The sequence below is a fragment of the Oxyura jamaicensis genome, chromosome 1 (assembly GCF_011077185.1).
Source record: "Oxyura jamaicensis isolate SHBP4307 breed ruddy duck chromosome 1, BPBGC_Ojam_1.0, whole genome shotgun sequence".
Taxonomy (NCBI): Eukaryota; Metazoa; Chordata; class Aves; order Anseriformes; family Anatidae; genus Oxyura; species Oxyura jamaicensis.
Genome location: NC_048893.1, coordinates 101,066,739 through 101,088,531, shown reverse-complemented (window position 1 = coordinate 101,088,531; position 21,793 = coordinate 101,066,739). Strand labels below are relative to the sequence as shown.

Here is a 21,793-nt window from a genome sequence, read left to right as displayed (position 1 = left end):
CTCTCTTGTAGAGGTTTGGAACAGTTTCCTCCTGCTGGGGAGCGAGGAATCATTTTAAATCATATCTGATTTCTGGAAAAGAAAGGCTTTCTTATTTGATCCTTTTTGTAAAGAAAATAAGATTCCTCACAAAAACCTGTTTTTTTTTTTTGATTCCTGAAGTCTTTTCCTAATTCAGCTTACTGGTCCACAGACTGAAAAGCCAGCTCTCAGAAAAGAAAGAAATAAAACCTAGCAAACAAATAGGAGAAGACTTAATACACAGTAGACTTTGCTTCCCCTAGTGGAGGCAAATACTACAGATGTAGTAACAGATTAATCCCCTACTTGGCTACTAACTTCCTTTGACAGAACACCGTATTGGTACACTTCTGGTGACTGGTTTTATATTTCAAGGATGATGTAAGTTTGTATGCTTACAAACTGTCCCCTACACCCCAAGAAAGCCCAAAATGATTTCAGACAACTGCTCTTCCCAGCATCATTATGTCAGCTTTTATAAACTTGCCTTGCCTCAAAAATCAAATAATGTTCCAATTTGGCTGTTCCTGGTTTAGAAATGGCCTTAGTAAATTTTCACTTTTATGGTCTGATGGGAAAGTTAAGTATAGTTACTGTGGACCTCTTTATAGCTCCTTACTGCTGTTCACATTTTTTTGGAATGGGGTTTTGTTGTAACAACCCATTCAAACTTCATTTTATCTGTCTAGAAACTTCCTTACTATGATGCAAATCTTTTTTTTTTTTTTTTTTTTTTTTTTTAATTCATTTTAACAGTATTGTCTAGATTAAAGAAATCGAAGGGCAAAACGAAGGAAAGCTAAATGATTAATAGGACACGGCATCATGTTGTATTTGAAGCCTGATTGTGAGTCAGTTTTAGGACTTCAGAAGCAGGTGTTCATGCAGGAGGTTTAAGCTGCAGTTTCCCTGGGTTGTCATGGCCGTGCTGGGAGCCAGAGGCACAGCTACTGGACAGGGCTCATGCTCCTGCTTTCCTCACCCTCACTTGGGAGCTGTGGAGGAAGAGCTGGCCCAACTCAAGGTATGGGAGGGGCTGCGTGAAATGGGTGACAAAGAAAAACATCGAACTTAGTTGACAGATGCAATATTTTGATCTTTCCTGAAGTTGATGGTGTTCTGCTTTCTTAAATCATCTGTTTTTGTTGTCTTTTGTAAAATCAATGTAGTAGGACAGAGAGGCTACTTGCAGTACTTTCACAGAAATACCTGGCAAAATAGTGACAACTCAATCCTTTTAGAGAGAGTAACAAAGCTAAAAGTTTGCTTAGACTTCAGATGTTTACACTGCATAGTCCTTATTACAAGGCATTATTGTGCAGCTACAAACTAATGATACCTTCTTTACTACCTGCTCTCGTTTACTTGGATGGAGAAGGTTAGTAAGTTCTATACCCTTTACTGCTGCAAACCTATTGCATCCTGTCCTAAAGGTAAGATTGCTTACAATTTGTAATAATTCATTTTATTGACCTTGACATAGTTTTGGTTGTCCTTTTGCTCCATGTTGAAGAGCAAATTGATAATAACTTACCACGTTGTTAACTTGTTGACTTCTTTCTTATACAGATGGCAGTTGTGACTTCTGCTCATCTTACTAACAGAAATAAATGAAATGTGATGGTCCTAATTTAATTAGAGGTGTGGGAACTCTTAGTTGTAAGACTTACCCTCAAGCTTATTTCCTCTCTTCTCTTCCCAGCCTCCCCCCACTTCCCCTCCCTCTCTGCTCCTTAGGACCTAAATTCAGACAGCTATATCGCTATTCAGTGCTGCATGAGATAAATGTGTTGTGTATGTTTTCAGAAAATATCCGAGTTCCACTAGAAATAATGAAACCTTAATGAATAATATTGGTGTGGTTTAAAGTCTTTTTTTTTTTTTTAATATTTTTTCAGACATGACTGTATTTCCAGTTTAGATCCAGTAACAGTTCCCTGAGTGCTTGTGACTTTCCATTTCAGTGTTACGTTTATGAAGAACAAAGGCAATGGCTCCTCTTACTAAGACTTTCCCTTAGGTGTGATCTCCCTATGAATAGGAAAGGGGAACTGCTATGCCAGTTTTTCTACCATATCATTACAAGCACTAAGCCTGGGATTTGCATGGTTATGTTTTAGTGATTATCCAGTCACACCTCTCAAAGACGACTTCTTAGGATTATTAGCAAGAACTCTAGTAAGCAAGTTTTCATGCATTAAACTAAGATCTACTTGCAAGGCTGTTGGAAATACTTGAATATTGTGATTTTTAAAGACTGGTATTACAAACGTTTACACAATATAAGCAGTACTGACTTCTTGTGTGGTAGTTTTTTGTTTATCATAGAATGGTCATTTTAGAGATGAATTATTCTGTAAGACCTTGAAAGAAAGTCACTTAATGCAGCATGTGCAACTTCAATTACTATCCTGAATCACTGTGGACTTCTCAGGTTAAATAAAAATAAAATCCCTTTGGTTTCATGCTATAATCTGTAACATAACATTCATTTGCTCATAATCTTATTTGAAGAACATATTTGACTAGATGAAGGCGTTAGAGTGCCTTTAATGGGAGTCTGGCAGTAATCCTGTATATTTGCCAGTGCTATATTATATGCTTGTCACTGTCCTCCCCTCTGCCCCAATCCTAGACAACAACAGCAATGATGACAAAACAAACAAACAAAAAAAACGTTCTTCACTTCCTCCTTTTCCTTAGCCTTCATATGGCTTTTCTGGGAAGAATGTAATAGTTCTATACATATATAAGTGCAGTTAGATTAAATATATATACACAAGTATGTTGGGAACTATGCAGACAGTATTCTTGAGGAATCGATTCTTTCCCAGAGTGAGAAACTCTGTGTCTTAATACAAGTGGAGCTAGGTTACAGCAGGCATAGAGTATGTAGGGAAATGGTGCAAAGCTTTGCACCCCTTTATCTTAAAGTATTACTGTACAGCACAGCATTAATCAAGGAATTTAATTCAATTTGCTGACTATTCTCTTTCCAGACTGTAAGAACACTTGTTGTGTTAAAAAAATAATAATAAAAAAATATGTAATCAAAAATACCAGAAGAAAAAAACAATTATAAAAATGATCAATTTAAATGATACTTAAAGTAGCCATATGAATCCTCTCCACACATTGGTAGAAGTGGGAATTATGGCACTAAATTACCAAATGATTTTCTGAAATTCTAATCCAGACCATCTAAGCTATCAGTATTCTATAAATCTAACAATCTCCTTAAAATAATAATAAAAAAAAATATAAAAAGCCCTGACCAATCAGTAGCTAATGCATTTACCCTTGGGGAATCTGAGAGTATCACTTTAAGTGGTTAAGTAATGGGAAAGGAGCTTAATCTCTTACAGCTTGTCTACAAGTAAAGATCAAAGACAGTGATCTGGTTTGCTGGCTTTGCTGCTCTTTTGAGACTAGAAAATTAAAACAGTTCGTCGCGAGCTTAAGTTTGTAGCCCTGTCCTGAACAAATATGTTCATAAATATATGGGAAGCTGAACAAGAGAGCAATCTGTCATATCTCTGGAGAAATCTATTAACTTCCTAAAAAACTAATTTATCAATTAATATACAGCAGGTCTGTCAACTGCGTGAGATCAGCAGCAGGATAGCCCTGGTTGGAATTCTGTTGGAAGCCTTTTTTATTTGTTTTTCCCACTGCATCTTCAGCATTTTAATATGCTGAAGATGCAGTGGGCAAGCAGCCTGTAGCCCTCTACTCTCCAACTTTGGCAGGTACTTCTGGAAATATCTCTCGCGGCTACCCAAGGAAACTGATATTGTAGCAGTCGGTGATGACAGCAGGCCTTCTCACAGGATTTTTGCTCTTGGAAACGTTTTGTAGTGTGTTTGATCTGAGGCCTGAATCAAATTTCTTTAGAAGTGAAATGTGAACTCATCTCTGTGGGTTCAATCTGGTGGGAAGTGGTAGGACACTCGCTATAGGACCCACTTGATCTTTTGTATGTTTGCTAATGTTTCATACATTTTTCATACGCTTGTTTGCAACTTTTGCAACAGAATGTACTATTTTTAGCATGTCTATACCTGTTAGATACAGGCTTTTTGTGTTGGTCACAAATATCTTGTTCTGAGCAGAGTAACTGCTTGTGACTACACCTGTATAAATCTGATTTTGTACCCTTCAGTGGGAAGCAAAAGTAGAACAAAGTAGATGTAGCCAGCTGATGAGAAGATGAAATGTTGTTTATATCTAAATAAAGCAAAAACAAAGCTCCACCCAAGTCAAACTTTAAGTAGGGCAAGCCTCAGACACAAGCATGTGAGAACAGGCCATGGGCTTTATGTTGTATTACTGGCAGTGGCAATAGTGAGATTCAGGGTTGCCAATACTGGACAGCTACAGGGTGTTGGGGTTACATAGCCTGAAGTACTTTATGGTTTTCTATGCTACCTATTGAACGCATAAAAACACACTTAGAAAACTGCTAAACACCGTTGAGCCTTAGCCTTGTAGCTATCGCTAGGTGGTGCTGGTGCACATAATTTTCCACTTCATGTCTTCACCTGTGTCCCTCTTAATTTTTGTGAAGACTTGCTACAGCGTTTGTATCATCAGGTTCTGTGTTATTTTTGGCGTAATAAAAGCTAGGAAGCATTGCTGTGTGAAGCACAGGGTAGCTTCCTCTGGAGCTCAGAGCTGGTTTCTGTCTAGAGGTTCCATTTTAAATAGAGATGCTTCTTGAAAATGAAACGCAGGGCTGCGGTCCTTGGAAGTCTTGCAGACTTCTGGAGTGTCAAAAATCCAAAGGAAAAAAATATATGACACCAAATAAAATTTCACCTGAAATATATTTAGGTTCATAGTCATTGCATTGTCCTTCATGGTGAGAAAAATGCAGCTTGACTTTGAAAGCCTTGAAATGTTTTAGACTGGAGAAGGGATGGCAATGACTTTGGGGGGGGGGGGGGGGGGTGAGTTGAGATTTTTCAATCAGGCAAGGGCTCCCTGCTTCTGCTCACACAAGTCTGCATGTTCATATGCAAACTTCACTAATAGTAGAGTGAACATAATCAAAGTAGAGTCTGTCTGCGAACCTCTATCTTTACTAGTATGCTTTTGAAATAGTTTCAGATGTTGTTTTGGAAAATGCTACAATACTAGCAAAAAAATATATATATTTAAAGGGGAGCATATTATAGAATTCTTACAAGTCTAAAGGTCTTTTTTTTTTTTTTTTTTTTGTGGAGCAGTATAATTTTACAGTGAGCAAGAGAAATTGGTATAGTTGAAAAAACATTCAAAGTTTTCAGGTCTAACTGTAATCGAACAGCCTTGACAAAAATGTATGGGGATTCAAACTTCATTAAAGAACACTATGGGCAGAAAGCTTGCAGATTATTAAAAATGCCTGAAATATGTTTTGCTCTGCAAATCTTGCACCTGTGAAATTTTGTTTGGATAAATTATTCTGGGCATATGGTGTGAGTATGCCTTCCTTCTTCTTGCATGGGAATGTACCTTTAATCTCCTTCAAAATTAACACTACTCCAGTGTTGTTCCTATATGTAGATGGAGATCAGAGTAAGGAAGTAGCCAAATGACAGTAACTTGGTAAGAGAATGAGAATGTATTGCAGCCAAAAGGATGTGGGTGGAGTTTTAAAAATCTTTTGCATGTGTAACAATCTTGTTAGACTCACCTATAAACACATGTAACATAATTCTTGAAAAACCTGTTGAGTTTAAACAATTTAATGAAATCCTCCAGGACTGATGTTTTTCAAATAGCAAATAATCTGTGCTGGCTGCTGCTGCTATGAAATTTTATTTCATTAGTTTGTAAATTAGCAATGTAGTTAAAATTTTAGAACTAGTACCACAAGCTTGTACACTTGATTTTTGACCTAATGAGTGAAGGAAGGAAGAAGAGGTTCCAAAAATGACCCCAACGTGTTAAAAATCTGAAACAAGTTAAAATAGTTTATTTTTTTAATTTTTTAGATTAAGTATGCTTCTCTTAGCACAATAAAGAACAATATAGAAAAAGATGCTTGTATTAACTTTTTCTGTCATATAGTATTATACAATCAGTTAACATAATGGTTAGATCTGAGTCCACAATAGGGAAGTATTTCCAAAGCTTCCTTTAATGAAAACAATTCTCTTTTCTATGTAGGAAGATATTTTTTGTTGACACGATCCGGTTCAGTTAAAATGAAGAGACCATAAAATGCCAAATTTAATCTGATTTTGAAATATGGAAGCACAATCTAGTATGGGAGTATTGTTTTCATAAATCAGTGGATTGAATAATGTACGTTGAGTTGTAGGCATAACAATATCCTAGAGAAAGTATGTACCTTGAATTAAACCATAAATCCATGGGTCAAGTCCCAGAGCCTATCATTATGTTGTTAAATGTAAAATAAGGTGAATTAATACTAGATTATTTTGGAGGTTCAGGAGATGAATTAAATAAAAATAAAAATCCCTTATTCTATACAATTTCATGCTGTATGGATTTTAAAAAGGGACAATACACTATTCCTGAACCTTAATGGATTAAGTCCTTTAACAACTGTCTAAGCCATCAAGGATGTAGAAGATCAAGGCTTGAATCCCTGTTTTTGAATAGGATGGAGAATTTTAGTGTTTTGTCCCACATTTCAGAATAAGTTCACAACTGTTGAGATAATCTTTCAAGTGTGAGCTGTTCCTTTCATGCAAGTTTTAAAATATTACTGAGCACATGTTTTAATAGCCCAAGATTACTACACTAACCTGAGAGGTGGCCAGCCTGTGCTCATAGTTCTGCTACAGCGATGATAATGTTTGATATATACATGAAATAGAACAGGATTTACAAGTAACTGCATGAAATGTTTTCCATTTTATGATGTCATATGCCAGAGTGTCCAGACATGCTGTGGTTTCCCCATCCTTAAAAATATTCCAGGACAAACTTTACACAGCCCTGAGCAACCTCAGCTAATTGGATGACTTTCTGTGAGCATCGGGTTGGACCAGAGGGTCAGTTTTGTCTAACCTAAACTGTTCTATGTCTCTGTGATACCTGTTGCTTGGATACTTTTCTAGGATCTAGAAAAAATACAGGCTTGTATATAGCTAAATGAGGACAGTAGTGCAAGTGTATTTTATTTTGTATTTGGTCCACATCACAAGCTGCTGTGCAAAACAGAAATAATGGTCAAGTATAGAAACATTACTTTTTTTTCTGTAACAAAATGAAGTAGCAACTTGCATATTTTGGCAAACTTCTGCAGGCAAATGTGCACCTGCATACCTAATACCTTAGCTCACCGTGGTTTTGGGTTGCCATTTGAAGAAGGCTGGTTAAAATTAGCTGCTTCAGGCCCATGTTTGCTGTATCTTGATAGCTCTCACCTGGGTTGAGAATTTTCTGCCCTCTGTTAGGAGCTGGACACCCCTGTTCTCTAGATGGTGCGAGTATGCCTTCCTTCTTCTTGCATGGGAATGTGCCTTTTAGTCTCCTTCAAAATTAACACTACTCCTGTGTTGTTCCTGTATGTAGATGGAGATCAGAGTAAGAAACGTTGTCCTCTTATTGGAACCTGAATCTGGGATTTACACACAAGGTTGTGGGAGACCTCTGGTGGGTAAGGGGCCACCCTCAAACCCATGGGTTTTCACGGGCTGCGTAGCCTTCTCGTTCTTTCACCTGCCTCCTTCCCCTCAGACTTGCTCAAGAGACTTATGTAGCCTTTAACACTAATGGCCACTTATAGTGTTATACTATAACATATAGAAGGCATGTCATAAAGAACTGTAAAGACATTTTACAGTGTATGCATTCTTTTTATAGGGGAATACTCCACTTATACATTCAGTTGAATGAAATTCAGGTAGTAATTAAAAGTGTTTAACCCACATAAAGAATTTTATGTGGGCTATACAATTAATTTTATTACAGAAATTGCATTTAACTTAACAACTGATGACCTTATCTTAATGCACTAATGTATTTTTCATTAAAATGAAACATCCTGCTAGCCAGGCAATAACTAGAAAGAAAAGAAGAGATGGAAAAGGTCCATGGTATACCATGTACAACATCTGTCTTCAAGAAGGAAAAAAAAAAAAAAAAGCCAGTAATGCAGCATTTTTCAATTTATTACTGTGTCAGATCAGAAAGTTTAAACTGTAATTAAATGGATGGGAACTACTAATACACTGTCATTTTACAACCTGGATGGCTTCTACTGCTGAGCTGTCCTACCTCCTTCAGTAAATTACAGCTGTTGCTTGGTCTTTTATGCAAGCTTTTTACATGTGGGAAATATTAATCATCAAGGAAGACTATTGAATACATTTCCAGACATCAGAACAACCAATATTTCTCCTGTCAAATCTAGCTTACAGCTGTTTGCTACAATGCAATATGTTTTTAGGGGCTTCTTGTATTTATGTTGTATGCTGATAACTTAATCCGCAAGACTTGCGATGTTATCTAAGGGAAATCAGGTGATGACTGTGGAAGAGTGAATATGTGGATGACACTGACTTTGCTGTCATGAGATGGTTTCTGAAGTACAGAAAATGGAAGTGTTATGATATGAGTGTTTTTAGGAGCAAATAGTATTTCTAGTGATGCTACTAGTAGAAAGGGAATATTTTCATATGTAAAACATGAATGATATTAATGGATTGAATACAGAACCTTATTCAATCAAGATCTTGTACCAGTGGGTAGTACACAAGCATGGGCTCATGGGTTTAAGACTACGTTTCATTTTTGTCTCAGAAATCCAATTGTTAATCTGTTTCTGACAGGAGTTCAAAGTACTTAGTTCTTTGTTTTGTCGTGCTTTAGATGCCAAGTTGTAGACTGGTCTGGTTGGGTGGTATAGCTTACTGCTTCAGCAGGAATTTCCTAAGGCTTGTTCATTCCTAGTCAATGGGGAGAAATATCATTGTGGATGAGCTTGTGATTCTTAGGAATATTAACACATTAGGGATTTGTTCATTTATTTCCCTGAAACTGGAAATACTAAGATGTTCAAGCAACGAACAACAGTTTCTCCTGTTTTGGATGAAGAGTCTGCTTGCTTCTGTTGGAGAAAGTTCTCCATTGCCTAATTCTAGGCATCGTCCCTCTTATAGAGATGTCCTCAATAGATGAAGCTTGCAAGGGTGGTGATGTACGGTGACAACAGTCTTCACCTTACTTTGTAGATGGCTTGGTACACCTTTTTTTTTTTTTTTTTTTTTTTTTTTTTACTGCTTAGTTGCTCTTCCCTTTCTGTTTCCACTTGCAGGGGAAAAAAAAAGACACATTCTGTAAATGTATTTTCTTCTTCAGTTGCATCAAATACTTCACAGAAAAGTGACAAAGCAGCGCTGCTTCTGCATCTAAGAAATTAAAACTGCCTGTGTAGCTTTTGCAAAGCACAAACATGGAAGATTGTTCTGTGTATTCTGTTCTATGGCTAGGCTAATCATTTTGGTGCAGTAGTCATACAGACTTTTTTTTTGTTGAAAGGTTTTATCTTTCAGATAAGACTCCTTGAATCTGGATGTAGTTTGACTTCATTTTAGGTAGTTTTTTTTTTGTGTGTGTGTGTTCATGGACACTTTTTTTTTTTCCTCAGCCAAATTTTGATATCTCACTCATAGTAAGCATAGCTTGCAATGAGCATTGTCAGGATGGCAGAAACAGGCTAAACTGGAACAGATAACCATGCTGTGTTGGTCTGATTTCTGAGGCAATAAGGTGTTTCTGGAGATCTAGTCCAAGCCCATGCTCAGAGCCAGGGTTGCCAGGGCTGTGCCCAGTTGGGTTTTAAATATCAACAAGGATGAAGACTGCAGCCTCTGTGGTACTGTCTTGCCAAATTCACAATATAAAAATGCTTTCTTATTTTTAGGTGGAATTTCCTTTATTTCATTTTCTGCCTGTTGCTTCTTGTCCTGTCACTTGGCACCCCTGAGTAGAGTTTGACTTCCTTTTCTTTACTCTCCTCTCAGGTATTTATTACGTATGGTAAGATGCCCCTGGGACTTCTCAGTTCCAGGCTGTACAGCTCTCAGACAGAAAGATGTTTCGGTCCTTTAATGATCTTTGTGGCCCTTCCCTGGTCTCGTCCCAGTATGTTCCTGTTTCTCTTTGTACTAGGGAGCACAGCACTCCATATGCTCCTCACTGGAGCTCAGCAGAAGGGAAGGATCATCTCCCTTGACCTGATGGCTATGCTGCCAGCCCCTCTGTCTGCATGTGATGTATTGGTGGTGTTGCTGGGGTACAGAAAGATCACGTGTCAGGGGTTAATCAAGGCTTGCAAAATGTCTTACTCATGAATGTGTAACCCCAGGCAGGGCCACAAACTCAAGCAGAACCATAAGTTAGCTTCTTGCTAATGGGTACAACACTGAGGATGCTTTAACTGTAAAAGACCTGTTGTGTGAGAAGGAGTCTGTTTAGATATCTGCTGTGAGACACTGTGATAGGGATGTACCGGCTGAGGTAGCAGATGACAAAGTGTAAGGGCTAAAAGTAAATGGATGGTAGTGTGAGGGTTCATGCTGCAGTGAATGAGGCTTGCGAAGCTCTGAGGTGTCACAGAGGGATGGGTTATTTCTGGATGTGGACCCAGGAGCATGCCACCAGATTGGGTGGGCTGTCACTTGAGGCACTTGAGGTTTAGCAGCCTCAGAGCCCAACACGTGGCAGATGCTTAAAAGAGGCACTCAGTACTTGAGATAGGGCAGAAATTACTTTGGGAAGTCTGTGTCGCTCCACAATACGCCACTTGCTTCTGGCTGGGAGGGAAGTAGGTACTGAGGCAGAGTTTCTGCTCTTTGGTACATCTCAAGTTTATTTGTTGGCTTCTCACTGAGATCCAGTGAAGTTAGACATTATTTTAAAGGTCCTTTTAGGTACTTGAATCTCTTTGAAAGGAACTAAAAGTGATCTCACATGAGCTTTCATTAGGGTGCATGTCATTGCCCACAGGAATAAGGGGCTGTTTCTAAAACATCTTAAGTGTCCCTAGCTGAGCAAATGCTTTTGGTCCTTTGTGGAGCAATGGTCAACAACGGAGTTTAGGGATTTAAACTGGCCTGTGTGACTTTGCCATAAGGTGGAGTAGAAGCACTCAGGCTGTCAAGGGCAGATGAGATGCAGGTGAGGAAACTTTCTTCACTGCTTCTCCTAGTCTTCAGCATATTCCTCCCTTTGAGCATAGCTGGCAGAAGCACATGCTAGTCCAGCACTTCCACTTACATATCCAGCATGCTAGCCAAACATTTGAAGTTCACAGGTCAGGAACTTAAATGTGGCTCATCTGTCCAGAACAACTGGGCTGATATATAAAAATAACTTGGAGGAAAGAGAACAAAAGGTATGAACAGCTTGTTAATTAAGACTGGTATTTATACTGTATGATGAGAATGATGAAGATGACTTCACCTGAAATGTTAATGTGAAGCAAAACTTGAAAAAAGTAACCAAATATAAATCCTGTATTTTGCTAATCACTTCTTGTTGTATACTTGGGGTTATTTTTTAGCAACTTAAGTACCTCTGAAAAAGTAAGCGTGATTGAGCATCAACCAATGTTAACTGTTGCTGGAAGAGATGATGCAACAGGTTATGCAGGAATGGCTGCTGTTTGTTTCCTTTTACCATAAAAAAACTATTTAAAAGAAAGCTGTACCAGCCAGACCTGAAAATGTTGATTGCTAGACTGTAACTATAGAGGGAGCCTGTACTCTGTCTAGGGAAACATATCCTGTTGCGTACTGAATCGAGAAGAAATGTGTATACTTGCACTGGCATGGCAACCCAAACCCCCTGGGTGACATCCAAACTTATGTAATTGCAAGACCTAGATGACATTAATCATTCAACCACAAATTGAGTTTCAAGCTAAAGAAGTATTTGTCTTTGTTTCGGCAAACACACGATTCTTGAATGCATAATCATTTCAAATGTTTGCTGGGCTTTGGGAGAAAAGGTGAGCACAATGTGGAAGAAAGAATATACTGAGCTTAAAAAAGCCTGCCTGCCAATCCACTGTTGGCTTTTACTGAATAAACAACTTTTCATGATTTTTAAAAAATATTTTATTTTTCCCTTTGAGTGCTCAACTCCTGTAATATTTTTTGTGCTTACTAGCTTAGAATTCCCACAATAAGTTTGCAAGAAAGTGCATGATTTTAATATTTAGCTTGAATTTAGGCATTAAATAAAGTAAACAGTGCAAATCATCAAGAAACTGTTGGCAGTAAGGAAGTAGACTTTCATCTGTGTGCATTACATGTAAAGATGCTTCTTTTAAAAGGAGCAGTGACCCTGTCATACAAAGCCTGCCTGCCTCAGCCTGGCATCATATAACTGAAGGTGAGAGAAGCAGGTGAATAAGAAGAAAAGCATATAAGGCTTGAAATACGTTCTTACACTGGAGGATTTAGAGCCTTGATAAACATCCATAGAGGATGGAGTTATTGAGGAAGGATGCTTTGGGTTTCAATATAAGTATTCAACTTAAGTTGTGGTGGAACAGTAGCTGGCAGGCAGAACTATTCTGAAGATGACACAAGCCTGCCTGTTCCCCCTGAAAGGCATCAACTCTTCCAGTTGAGAAGGCTCCATTTTTTGTCATATAGATAATACTTTCACGTTCAGCATGTTTTCTCAACTCTGCAGATAATTTAAGAAATTTGGAGACAAAGCTACCACTAATGTCAGAATAAATAAGAACAATTTGAGGAGGAATATTGTCGAGACTTGAAACTCTTAAACAGCCTCTAACTAGGACATCATTTCCTGAAGCATCAAGGTTCGTTGGCTATTCTCTTGATTTCTCTATAATGGGTAGAGATTATATTCATATTTGCTTAAAGATGCCTACTTGGAGTAACAAACTAGTAAATTAAGGACCTAATGGTCAGTGATGCTGTTGTGGTTTAACCTGGCTGGCAGCTAAACACCACACAGCCGTTCGCTCACCCTCCCCCCTCCCTCTCTGGGATGGGGGAGAGAACCGAGAAAAAACTGAAACCTATGGGTTGAGATAGAGACAGTTTATTAGGACAGAAAAATAGAATAATAATAATAATAATATGTACGAAACAAGTGATGCACAATCCAATTGCTCACCACCCACTGACCGATGCCCAACCTTACCCCGAGCAGCCGGCCCCCCACCCCGGCCAGCCACCCCTATATATTGTTCAGCATGACCCCAGATGGTATGGAATACCCCTTTGGCCAGTTTGGGTCAGCTGTCCTGGGTCTGTCCCCTCCCAGCTCTTGCTGCACCCCCAGCCTGCCCACTGGCAGGACAGAGCGAGGAGCTGAGAAGTCCTTGGCTTAGTGTAAGCATTGCTCTGCAACAAGTAAAACATCAGTGTGTTATCAACATTAGTTTCATCCTAAATCCAAAACATAGCACCCCACCAGCTACTGGGAGGAAAATTAACTCTCTCCTAGCTAAAACCAGGACAGATGCCTATCCAATAACACTTCTGAGTTTGTACAGGGTTTTGTCTTTTTCAAATTGAAGAAAACTGCAGTAACTATAAGATTCTATCTTTCCATTTAGAGACTTTAAATTTCTTAACATTCATTTTTCCTTTAAGTGTTTTTTATTATATATACCAAATTGATTTTACATAATACCGATATGCATTCCAAGGTACAATTTGATTATTAGAAACTTATCAGTAACCTAAACAAATCACCTGACTTTATTATTTTTTCAGTCAACTACCTGTCATGATGGATGATGGCTATCCTTTATTTTCAAGTTCCTCAAATGGTTATTGTTACAAGCAAGCTGTTGTACTTCTTGTGGTTTGAGGCTTGTTCTGCTTAAACTTCTACAACATATAGACTGCATATATTGGAGATATGTTGAAAATTTCCAAAATCTTCTGTCGTCATTTAAAAAGTATTTTCTATTTTTAATTCTACAATTTTGCACAAATCTTTGGAAAACAGCTATTCAGTGAATGTGAGATCTGTTGGCTTTGCATATAGATCTGGGCTTCCTGGGAAGTTTCATGAAACACTGAGATTCTGTGAAATTTCTAATAACCCAACAAAATGTATTCACTTAAACTTTATGTACCAAAGGCATCTGGGGATGTCTCTGAATCTTGGAGAGACAGTTGTTAGCTGATAAAGCTAACGAGCAAGCTGTTTATTAAGAGGGGAAGTATAGTAATGCATGTTGTGTTTTAGTCCCTTAATAAAACAGTTTGACCCTTGCTATCCCCTGTTTAAAATCTTATTTGGTAGGTGTAGAGACCACAAGAAGGGTGTAGAAAAAAAACAAGTTGTTGTTATAAGTGGAATGCTCCATGGGAGAGGTGTTTTGAATATAGACATTTGGAAGACAGGGGACGTACTCTGAAACAAGTTAATTTAAATGTACTGTTTCTGTTGAAAAGAGGAGTGGGATTGAAATCAGCATGCCTATTCAACATACAAAAATTAAATTACAGGTGGTGGTACATGCCGAGTCAGGTCCATATGTTAAAATAATTTGGGGGAGGTACTGAGTCTCTTTCAATGTTCTTTTCAAAAGGGATGACACTGCTATAGCTCAAATGATAATTAAAGAAGTCTTGAAGCAGGAAGCAGTTAAAACGTGCAGTGCATTTTGTTCTCCTGCTGATACACATGTAAATTTCATTTAAATTTCTCAAAGTTACCTAGTAAAGTCTCTCACTAGTAAGATAGAACAAATGTTCTACCTTGTAACTTCCTGTCAGGCTATAGTGATTTTTCCAAAAGATTTATTATATAAAACATTAAAATCTACATGTGCTATGTTGTTGTATGATTTAATAAAAGTCACTTCATGCTTAACGAGAATGAAGCTTAACACTTCTTGAAATAAGGCAAAATAACAAACATCAGTTATGCAGGGCTTAATCGTTATTCCTGGAGAGGAGCAGGCTTTTACTGCCTATATTTCAATCAAAAAGGAATCTAATTGTCATAATAGATTAAATGTTAGTCAGTTAAGGGGATCTGCCTGAGTCTGTTGATAGCCAGTATCTTCACACTCTTATTCTCTGCTTGGTCTGCCATTCTAATGAGAATAAACTTGAATGTGTGTGTGTGTGTGTGTGTGTATATATATAGGTATATATCTTCAGTTTACTGTACAGTGTAGTTGAGGATCATGGCAAGTTAAGATCCCAAATGTCCCTGGAAGGAAAAATTATTAAAATATCAATGCGTTAGTCAACTCTAGTGTGAGATTTCTAACAGTCCGAGGAGAAGAAAGGTCCTTTGGGAGAGAAAACAATGAAATAAATGTTTTGTGTGTGCCACTTTACTAGGTCTTTTGTTTAGCTGGAATAAATCTGTATGAAATGGCATCATTTAAAGGACTACATAATCTGTGGGGGTTGATGATGAATTTTTAATTTGAGAGACTGGCTTTTTACAAAATAAGCCTCATGATCTAAGACGTAATGACTACAAATTGCTTGTTTTAAATGCCAAGGCTATGGCTTCATTATTTTTTTGCACATTAAATAATGATTTTAATAAAAGTCTAGCATTCATGTTCTGTTCTCAGAGCTATTACCTCTCAGCTACTGGCATATACCTCTTTGTCTAGAGGGCAAAGTGAACAACATCTCATATTTTTCTTAGGCACTATATGAAAACATTAATTTCCTTCTGATGCTTTGATGGAATTCCAGTGCTGTGGGGCAAGTTAATGCAAAATGATCACATTTTCACTCATAATCAATATAGCTGTGTGACGGTAGGCATCTATTTTTCATTTCAACATTCAGTAAAACTGAATGATGTGTGAATTTTCTGCAAAAGGATCCTTTTGAAAAGCAGAGATGGAAATAGCATTTTTAACAGGAGGCTGAGTCACTTGGTTATTACTGCAGTTGCCTCCCAGCAAAGAAAGCTCTCAATGTGTTTTGTTACACACACTTTTTCTCTTATCGTTTTCTCTTATCACTTACCTGTCACATTTGAATAATTCAAATAATTGTTATTTTACTTAAGAAAAGAAAAAACAACTAGCTATCAACTTCCTGTTAGGTTTCTGGTTCAGTTATTTTCTCCATTTCAGTTGCTCTGTCTGCTCTTTGGCTTCTTGTATCTGTGTGACATTAGCAAAAATGCTGAGGATACATGCATGCCTTGCTCGTTTTTGAAAGGAGAACGAATGATGGAATGAAAGAAAAAAGTTCTTAAGACAGAAATGTCCAAACGTAGGAATGTATTTGCAAATTAATACAGAAAGTAGTTTATATACTAGAGGGGGAAACTTCTACTGGAAACATGCTGTAATCTTTTCTGTTGTTCCACAGACCAAAAAACAAAAACAAAAAACAACAACAACAACAAAAAACTTGATAATTGCATTATCAAGTACTGTACTTTGATAAAGAAAAACTAACTTTAGTTTACTCTTAATTTGAATACTGCTCCAAAGATTAGTAGAGGTAAAGAAAAAATGAATGAACAAACAGCCCCACCACCCCCCAGAAGAACCCATAATTCAAACTGTAGACTGCTGTCATGTACTTTGAAAACTTAGGCACCAGGGTGTTTGAGAAACTATCTTGAAAAAGTTAATATTATGTTTGAAAGATTAAAAAAAAAAAATCTCGTTCCTGTCCCTCAACCGCAGTTATGAATGTGTATTGGGAATGCAGTAGATGATTCTTATTATCATGTGGTCAAGTTTCAGAATATGTTAATATATGATTTTATAATCCCTCAGGAAACCAAACAGAGAAAGCATATCTTTCTTGAAGAGATGAAGAATAGATGTTAGCTCTTTGAGGGGATAGAAATAATTTTCAGTAACTTAAATTATAGGTGTTTAAAATTTCACTTATAGATTTAAAATTACGGCAGTCAGCAATAAAGCTCCAGTTCCTATACTGGTTGGAAGATCTTTCTGCAGATAACCAAATATGAATGGCAAACTGGTCTGCTGAAATTTTGCTATCATACATAACAGGAGACAGGTGAACAGCAAATTAAGTTTAAAAGTGAAACAGGTGTTGGTTTTATATAGAGAGACACATACATCATTTGCAATGGATGTAGAATTTCAACATCAATGTTAATCTAACTGCACTGATACGACAACTCACCAAGAAAACTGTTTTTTGAACTTGTGTTTTAGTCTTCTTCGAAAGCAGTGATATTTATTTATTTATTTTGGAGTAGTCACTTTTTTTAAAGTAACTTGATAAATGATCACAGGAAGTTCCGCACCAACATGCGAAAGAACTTCACAGTGAGGGTGACGGAACACTGGAACAGGCTGCTCAGGGAGGTTGTGGAGTCTCCTTCTCTGGAGATATTCAAGGCCCATCTGGACGCCTACCTGGGCAGCCTGCTCTAGGGAACTTTCTTTGTCAGGGCGGTTGGACCCAATGATCTCTTGAGGTCCCTTCCAAACCCCTACAGTTCTGTGAACTGTCAAATTATTTTAGTGAGAGATAACTGAGTTTTTCAATAAAGACTTATGAATGAAAAATACTGACCTAAAACTAAGATATCAAATAACAGCAGATCAGTAATCACGTGACTATCCTCTACTGATGAGGATATTGTGAAATGCATTACAGAAGATTAAAGTTGTATTTCTGTCAAGAGTAAAAAAAATCTGTGTTCTTGTTTCTTCGCAGTGTTGGTGTATAAGATAATTCTAAAACATAGGACCATGCAAAGGTGTGTGAGGCAGGGAGATGAGTGAAAAGAAAAACAAGGTAAAACCAGAAAAGTTTTGCTCATATTGAAAAAAAACCTGGTATTCTGAGAAAAGTAGCTTACCACTCATGCACATGAAAAGCAGATAGACCCCTTTCTGACTTGCCATATATGATCGGGACCTTGAACTTCCCTTGCAGACTGATTGATATCCTTTTGCACAGCTGGAGCTGTCTATTAGGTTGCTTCCCCTTCCATTACCTGGAATGCTGTGCAGGTTTTATGGGTTGTCCCAAATATGCATCAGATCAGTCTTGAAATAACGCATACAATATTTTTGCCTTGCAGAAGTGCCATATGATATCTTAGTTATGTGAACTTGTTTTGCAAGGAGGGTACCAGATGAGCTGAGAGGAGTCTGACAGGTACAGAGAGATGCATTGCTTTACCAGGGGACTGGCAGATGCATTCATGTGAAGAAGCAGTGTTTGTAAATTCTGCCCATTCTTCAGAATGCTGCCACCTGCCAAAGCAGCATGACCCTCCTGTTATCTGGACTGCATGTCAGCCAGCTGTCTACTCTTCTGGTCTCTCTTTCTGCCAGAATAATGGAGTGGCTCCTTTTGAGGCCAGAGAAAGAGAGGTCTTAAAAACTGTTTTTCTTTTTTTCTTTTTTTTTTTTTTTTGGTCAGACTATTGATGATTTTCTGGACTATCTTATAATATACCCTTCATTTGCTTCATTTGACTAGTAAAGAAGTGATGTGACAAGCTTTACAGGCTCATCAGATATGACAGATTAGGCACCCTCTAATTTAAAAATAATAATAAAACCTTGACAGCAAGAAGTTTTTTTTTTTTTTTTTTTTTTTTTTTTTTTTTTTTTTTCTTTTGGAGGTCTAGCACTCTTATCAAATACATATGACCACTGATAATGTCATCCTGAAGATAATTGTTCTTTGGGTGTGCTCTCTGAGTATGCCTAAACCTTTCAACAGCTGACAGACGCATCCAACTCATGCTAACTGCATTTTGAAGAATGTTGGATTATCTAGTTGTTCAAAGTTGCTTTCCCTGTTCTCAGCTACGTTCATATTTTTAGTAGTTACCTAAACTAAGGAGCCAAAAGATTTTTTCTTCAAGAAAAGGAGCTGAAACAGTATACCCTGTTTTTTCTGGCTATTTATTTTTTTGTTTCTGAAAGTAGCATACTGAAAACTTCTAGTTGTATATTCTTCAGTGTCCACTGTGGTTAGTTCATCTCTTCTAGAACCTATAGGTTGGTTATACGAAACATCAGTTATGAAACTACTGGGAGGAAATCTGGGTTGGTGAAAGAGGCTGACATTAAAAGCGTGTTTTGAGCAATCATACAGCATCAGCAGAGGCAGAATGCTAAGGTATACAAACATTGGACATCTATCCTTTAAGTATGAGCTGGGTGCTGCCTTTGGGGATTTGGATTTGTTTGTCACCCGAGGGCCAGGTATTGTGAACTACAACTCTTGCCATGGAGTCTTCTGTTTTGGGCTGTGTTTTTGGTTTCTGGGTAAAACACCTTCTGGGTGTTTTACCCAGAAACCTTGCCCCTCATCCCTCTTCCTGGGAAGAGAAAATGATTGTAGGAAGAGATCTCTACTGAAGGTTTCACTCCATCACTGAATTGGATACCTCCTTAACAGGTGTGTCCTTCCACTTAAGTGTGTAGGTGCTCTGTCCCTGCTTCCATTCTGTATGGCCAGGGTGGGCAGCTTCCTCAAAGCTGGATGGAGGCCCAAAGAATAAAAGCTGTGCACTCACAGCATGCTTCTAAGCCACTGTTGGATGATGATACCTAAGATACTGCTAGCCAGTGCTTAAACTATCTGAGAAGTAGAATTTTCCAGCCCTTACTAATATGCCTCAGTGTCACTCCTTGAATTTATGTGTCTACACTCTAGGCATTGGTCTGTTGTGGTAAGCAATGTTCCACCTCACAAGTAGGTGCACTTGACAGCCACCTATGTCAGGGGAAAAAATAATCCTAGCTGGAAAAGATCCTGGCCTGTGCCAGAGACTGGTGCCAGCTGTATCTCCTGTTCGTTTTCATCTACACTTACTAACACAAGTGTTGAGCCCAGCTCCATGGTACTTTCCTGTGAGTTCTTCCACCAGTTGGAGTATCCTGGTCCCCACTGCAGGATGTCATGGTTCAACTTCAACAAAACTGAGGAGTTTGCCTTGCCCCACAGCGGTGATGACTAACCCTACAAGGTGTGCTTTTTCTATTGTGAAGAATATACATTCAAAATGTATTTAATTTTCCTCCAAGAATATGGTTGAGACATCTGTATTTATTTTTACACTGTACAGCTTCTCTTAGGGCTACAAGTCTCAGAGAGATCTTCAAGTCCAGGGATCTATTTGGCTTTTTCTGTATGAATGTCAGGAAAAGTTGCATCATTATAATGGGGTTTCATGACCTTTCCACTAGATACCAGTATGTTTTGGTAGAAAAGATGTGGGAGTTACTTAGGGATTCATGCTGTTTCCAGACCTGCCCTGAAACAATGAACAACTCTGAGATGGAGTTTCTTTGACTGTTAAATAAGGATAATATTTATTTCACTTAGAGTATAAAATGTTGGTTGGAACTGGATCAAATTTATTAACAGGAACGTTGTTACTGTCAGAGAATTCTTGCATTAGTGATTATAATAGCTAACAGGCTTGCAGTGGTATAATGAAGAAGCTTCTGAAAGTAGATGAAATTATAACTTTTTTTCACATGTAGAAAAGCCTTGAGTATCCTCTCAATTCCAATAGCATTTTCTCCTCCAGCAATACTTGTTAATGATCTTCACCTTAAAATCCATTGCACTTTTCATATTTCTTAATTTTATTTCTTGCTCACGCATGTTTGCATGCTGGTCATGACTTGAAGCAGCTTTTGGGGATTTACATCAGCTTTTATCTTTTAGAGAGCTTACAGAGTGCCTTTGTTCTCTTTTTGTCTTCCCTCTTCTCACCCCAGATTTTTCATCCTAATTTCCAATAGTGAACACTCCCCCCTCCCCCCCCTTCTTTCCTGTCCTTCTTCCTTTGGACTAGTAACACCCTCATACCTGGGATTCATATCCTATCCGTATCCTTGACTTGTGGTCATTCCCTTACAGCTGTAAATCACATTTTTAAAGTTTTATCCACCGCTACACACAGATCAGTCTGTTCTGCACTGTATTATTACTGAATCTATAAATAAGGAAATAAATCATTGATTTCTGGCTTAAGAAGAATATGCCATGGCATATGAAAATATATCAATTTTTAATTCATTTCTGAAGGTGACCCAGAAGCAAATGATCACAATGCAAGTAAAATAGAAATATGCATATTATACAGTCCCTGATGAAGTATTATGTTTTAAGAGAGTCTGTAGGATTTACGATTTCATATTTCTAATTTGCATATGTTTCATATTTGTTTTGAATTTAATATGCTGTAATTTGTCATGTAAATAAATTCGCTGGGTACTGCTGCCATCTCCTGGTCACTTTCTAAAGTTAAATACTGGTTTCAAAAAATTAACTCTTGTGATATTTAAATGAGCATTTCAAGGTCTTTGCTGTTAAAGATGGACTCAGAATTACCATACGTCTCAGCTTTCAGCACAGGACCGTAGAAAACAGACAGATTGACTTATGTGGTCAAAATCAAGAAGTGCTTATGTTTACAAATATAGTCTTTTGCAATTGCGATAATGAAGGCTGGCTGCAGTCTGGTGGAACCTTTCATAAATGAGTTTATCTATAGTCTATTTCCCTTCCCCAACTAATAGCTTTATTCCTTTTATTTCCTTCTGTCAACATTTTTGCTTTAAACAAAATCAACTGAGTAATATCTATTTAATCATTGAAATACGGAGTGAGGATGAGCTGGTTGAGCATGTCTGTCCGTGTTCATTGTCTTTAATAGATTAAAGCGAATTTCCATCTGCATCAGGGTAAATTCCACCACTCCAAATGAATGTCATATAAAGCTATTTCTTAACCGTGTGCTTTTTAACATGTCCAAACCATGTTAAGACACAAAACTCATATGAAACAGCCTATAGCAATAGTAGCGT

General features: G+C 37.7%; 1 protein-coding gene and 1 long non-coding RNA gene across 5 annotated transcripts in view; one reads left to right on the top strand and one right to left on the bottom strand.

Annotated features, from left to right (window-relative positions):
- The window catches only part of LOC118160577, a 60,031-nt gene extending 47,962 nt beyond the window's left edge, over positions 1 to 12,069 (bottom strand). Inside the window, exon 1 of the long non-coding RNA XR_004747585.1 lies at positions 11,937 to 12,069. This is a non-coding gene — a long non-coding RNA (uncharacterized LOC118160577). The remainder of the gene's footprint in view (positions 1 to 11,936) is intronic.
- ROBO2 (roundabout guidance receptor 2) overlaps positions 1 to 21,793 on the top strand; it is a 1,084,545-nt gene that overhangs the window by 67,027 nt on the left and 995,725 nt on the right. The window lies entirely within an intron of this gene.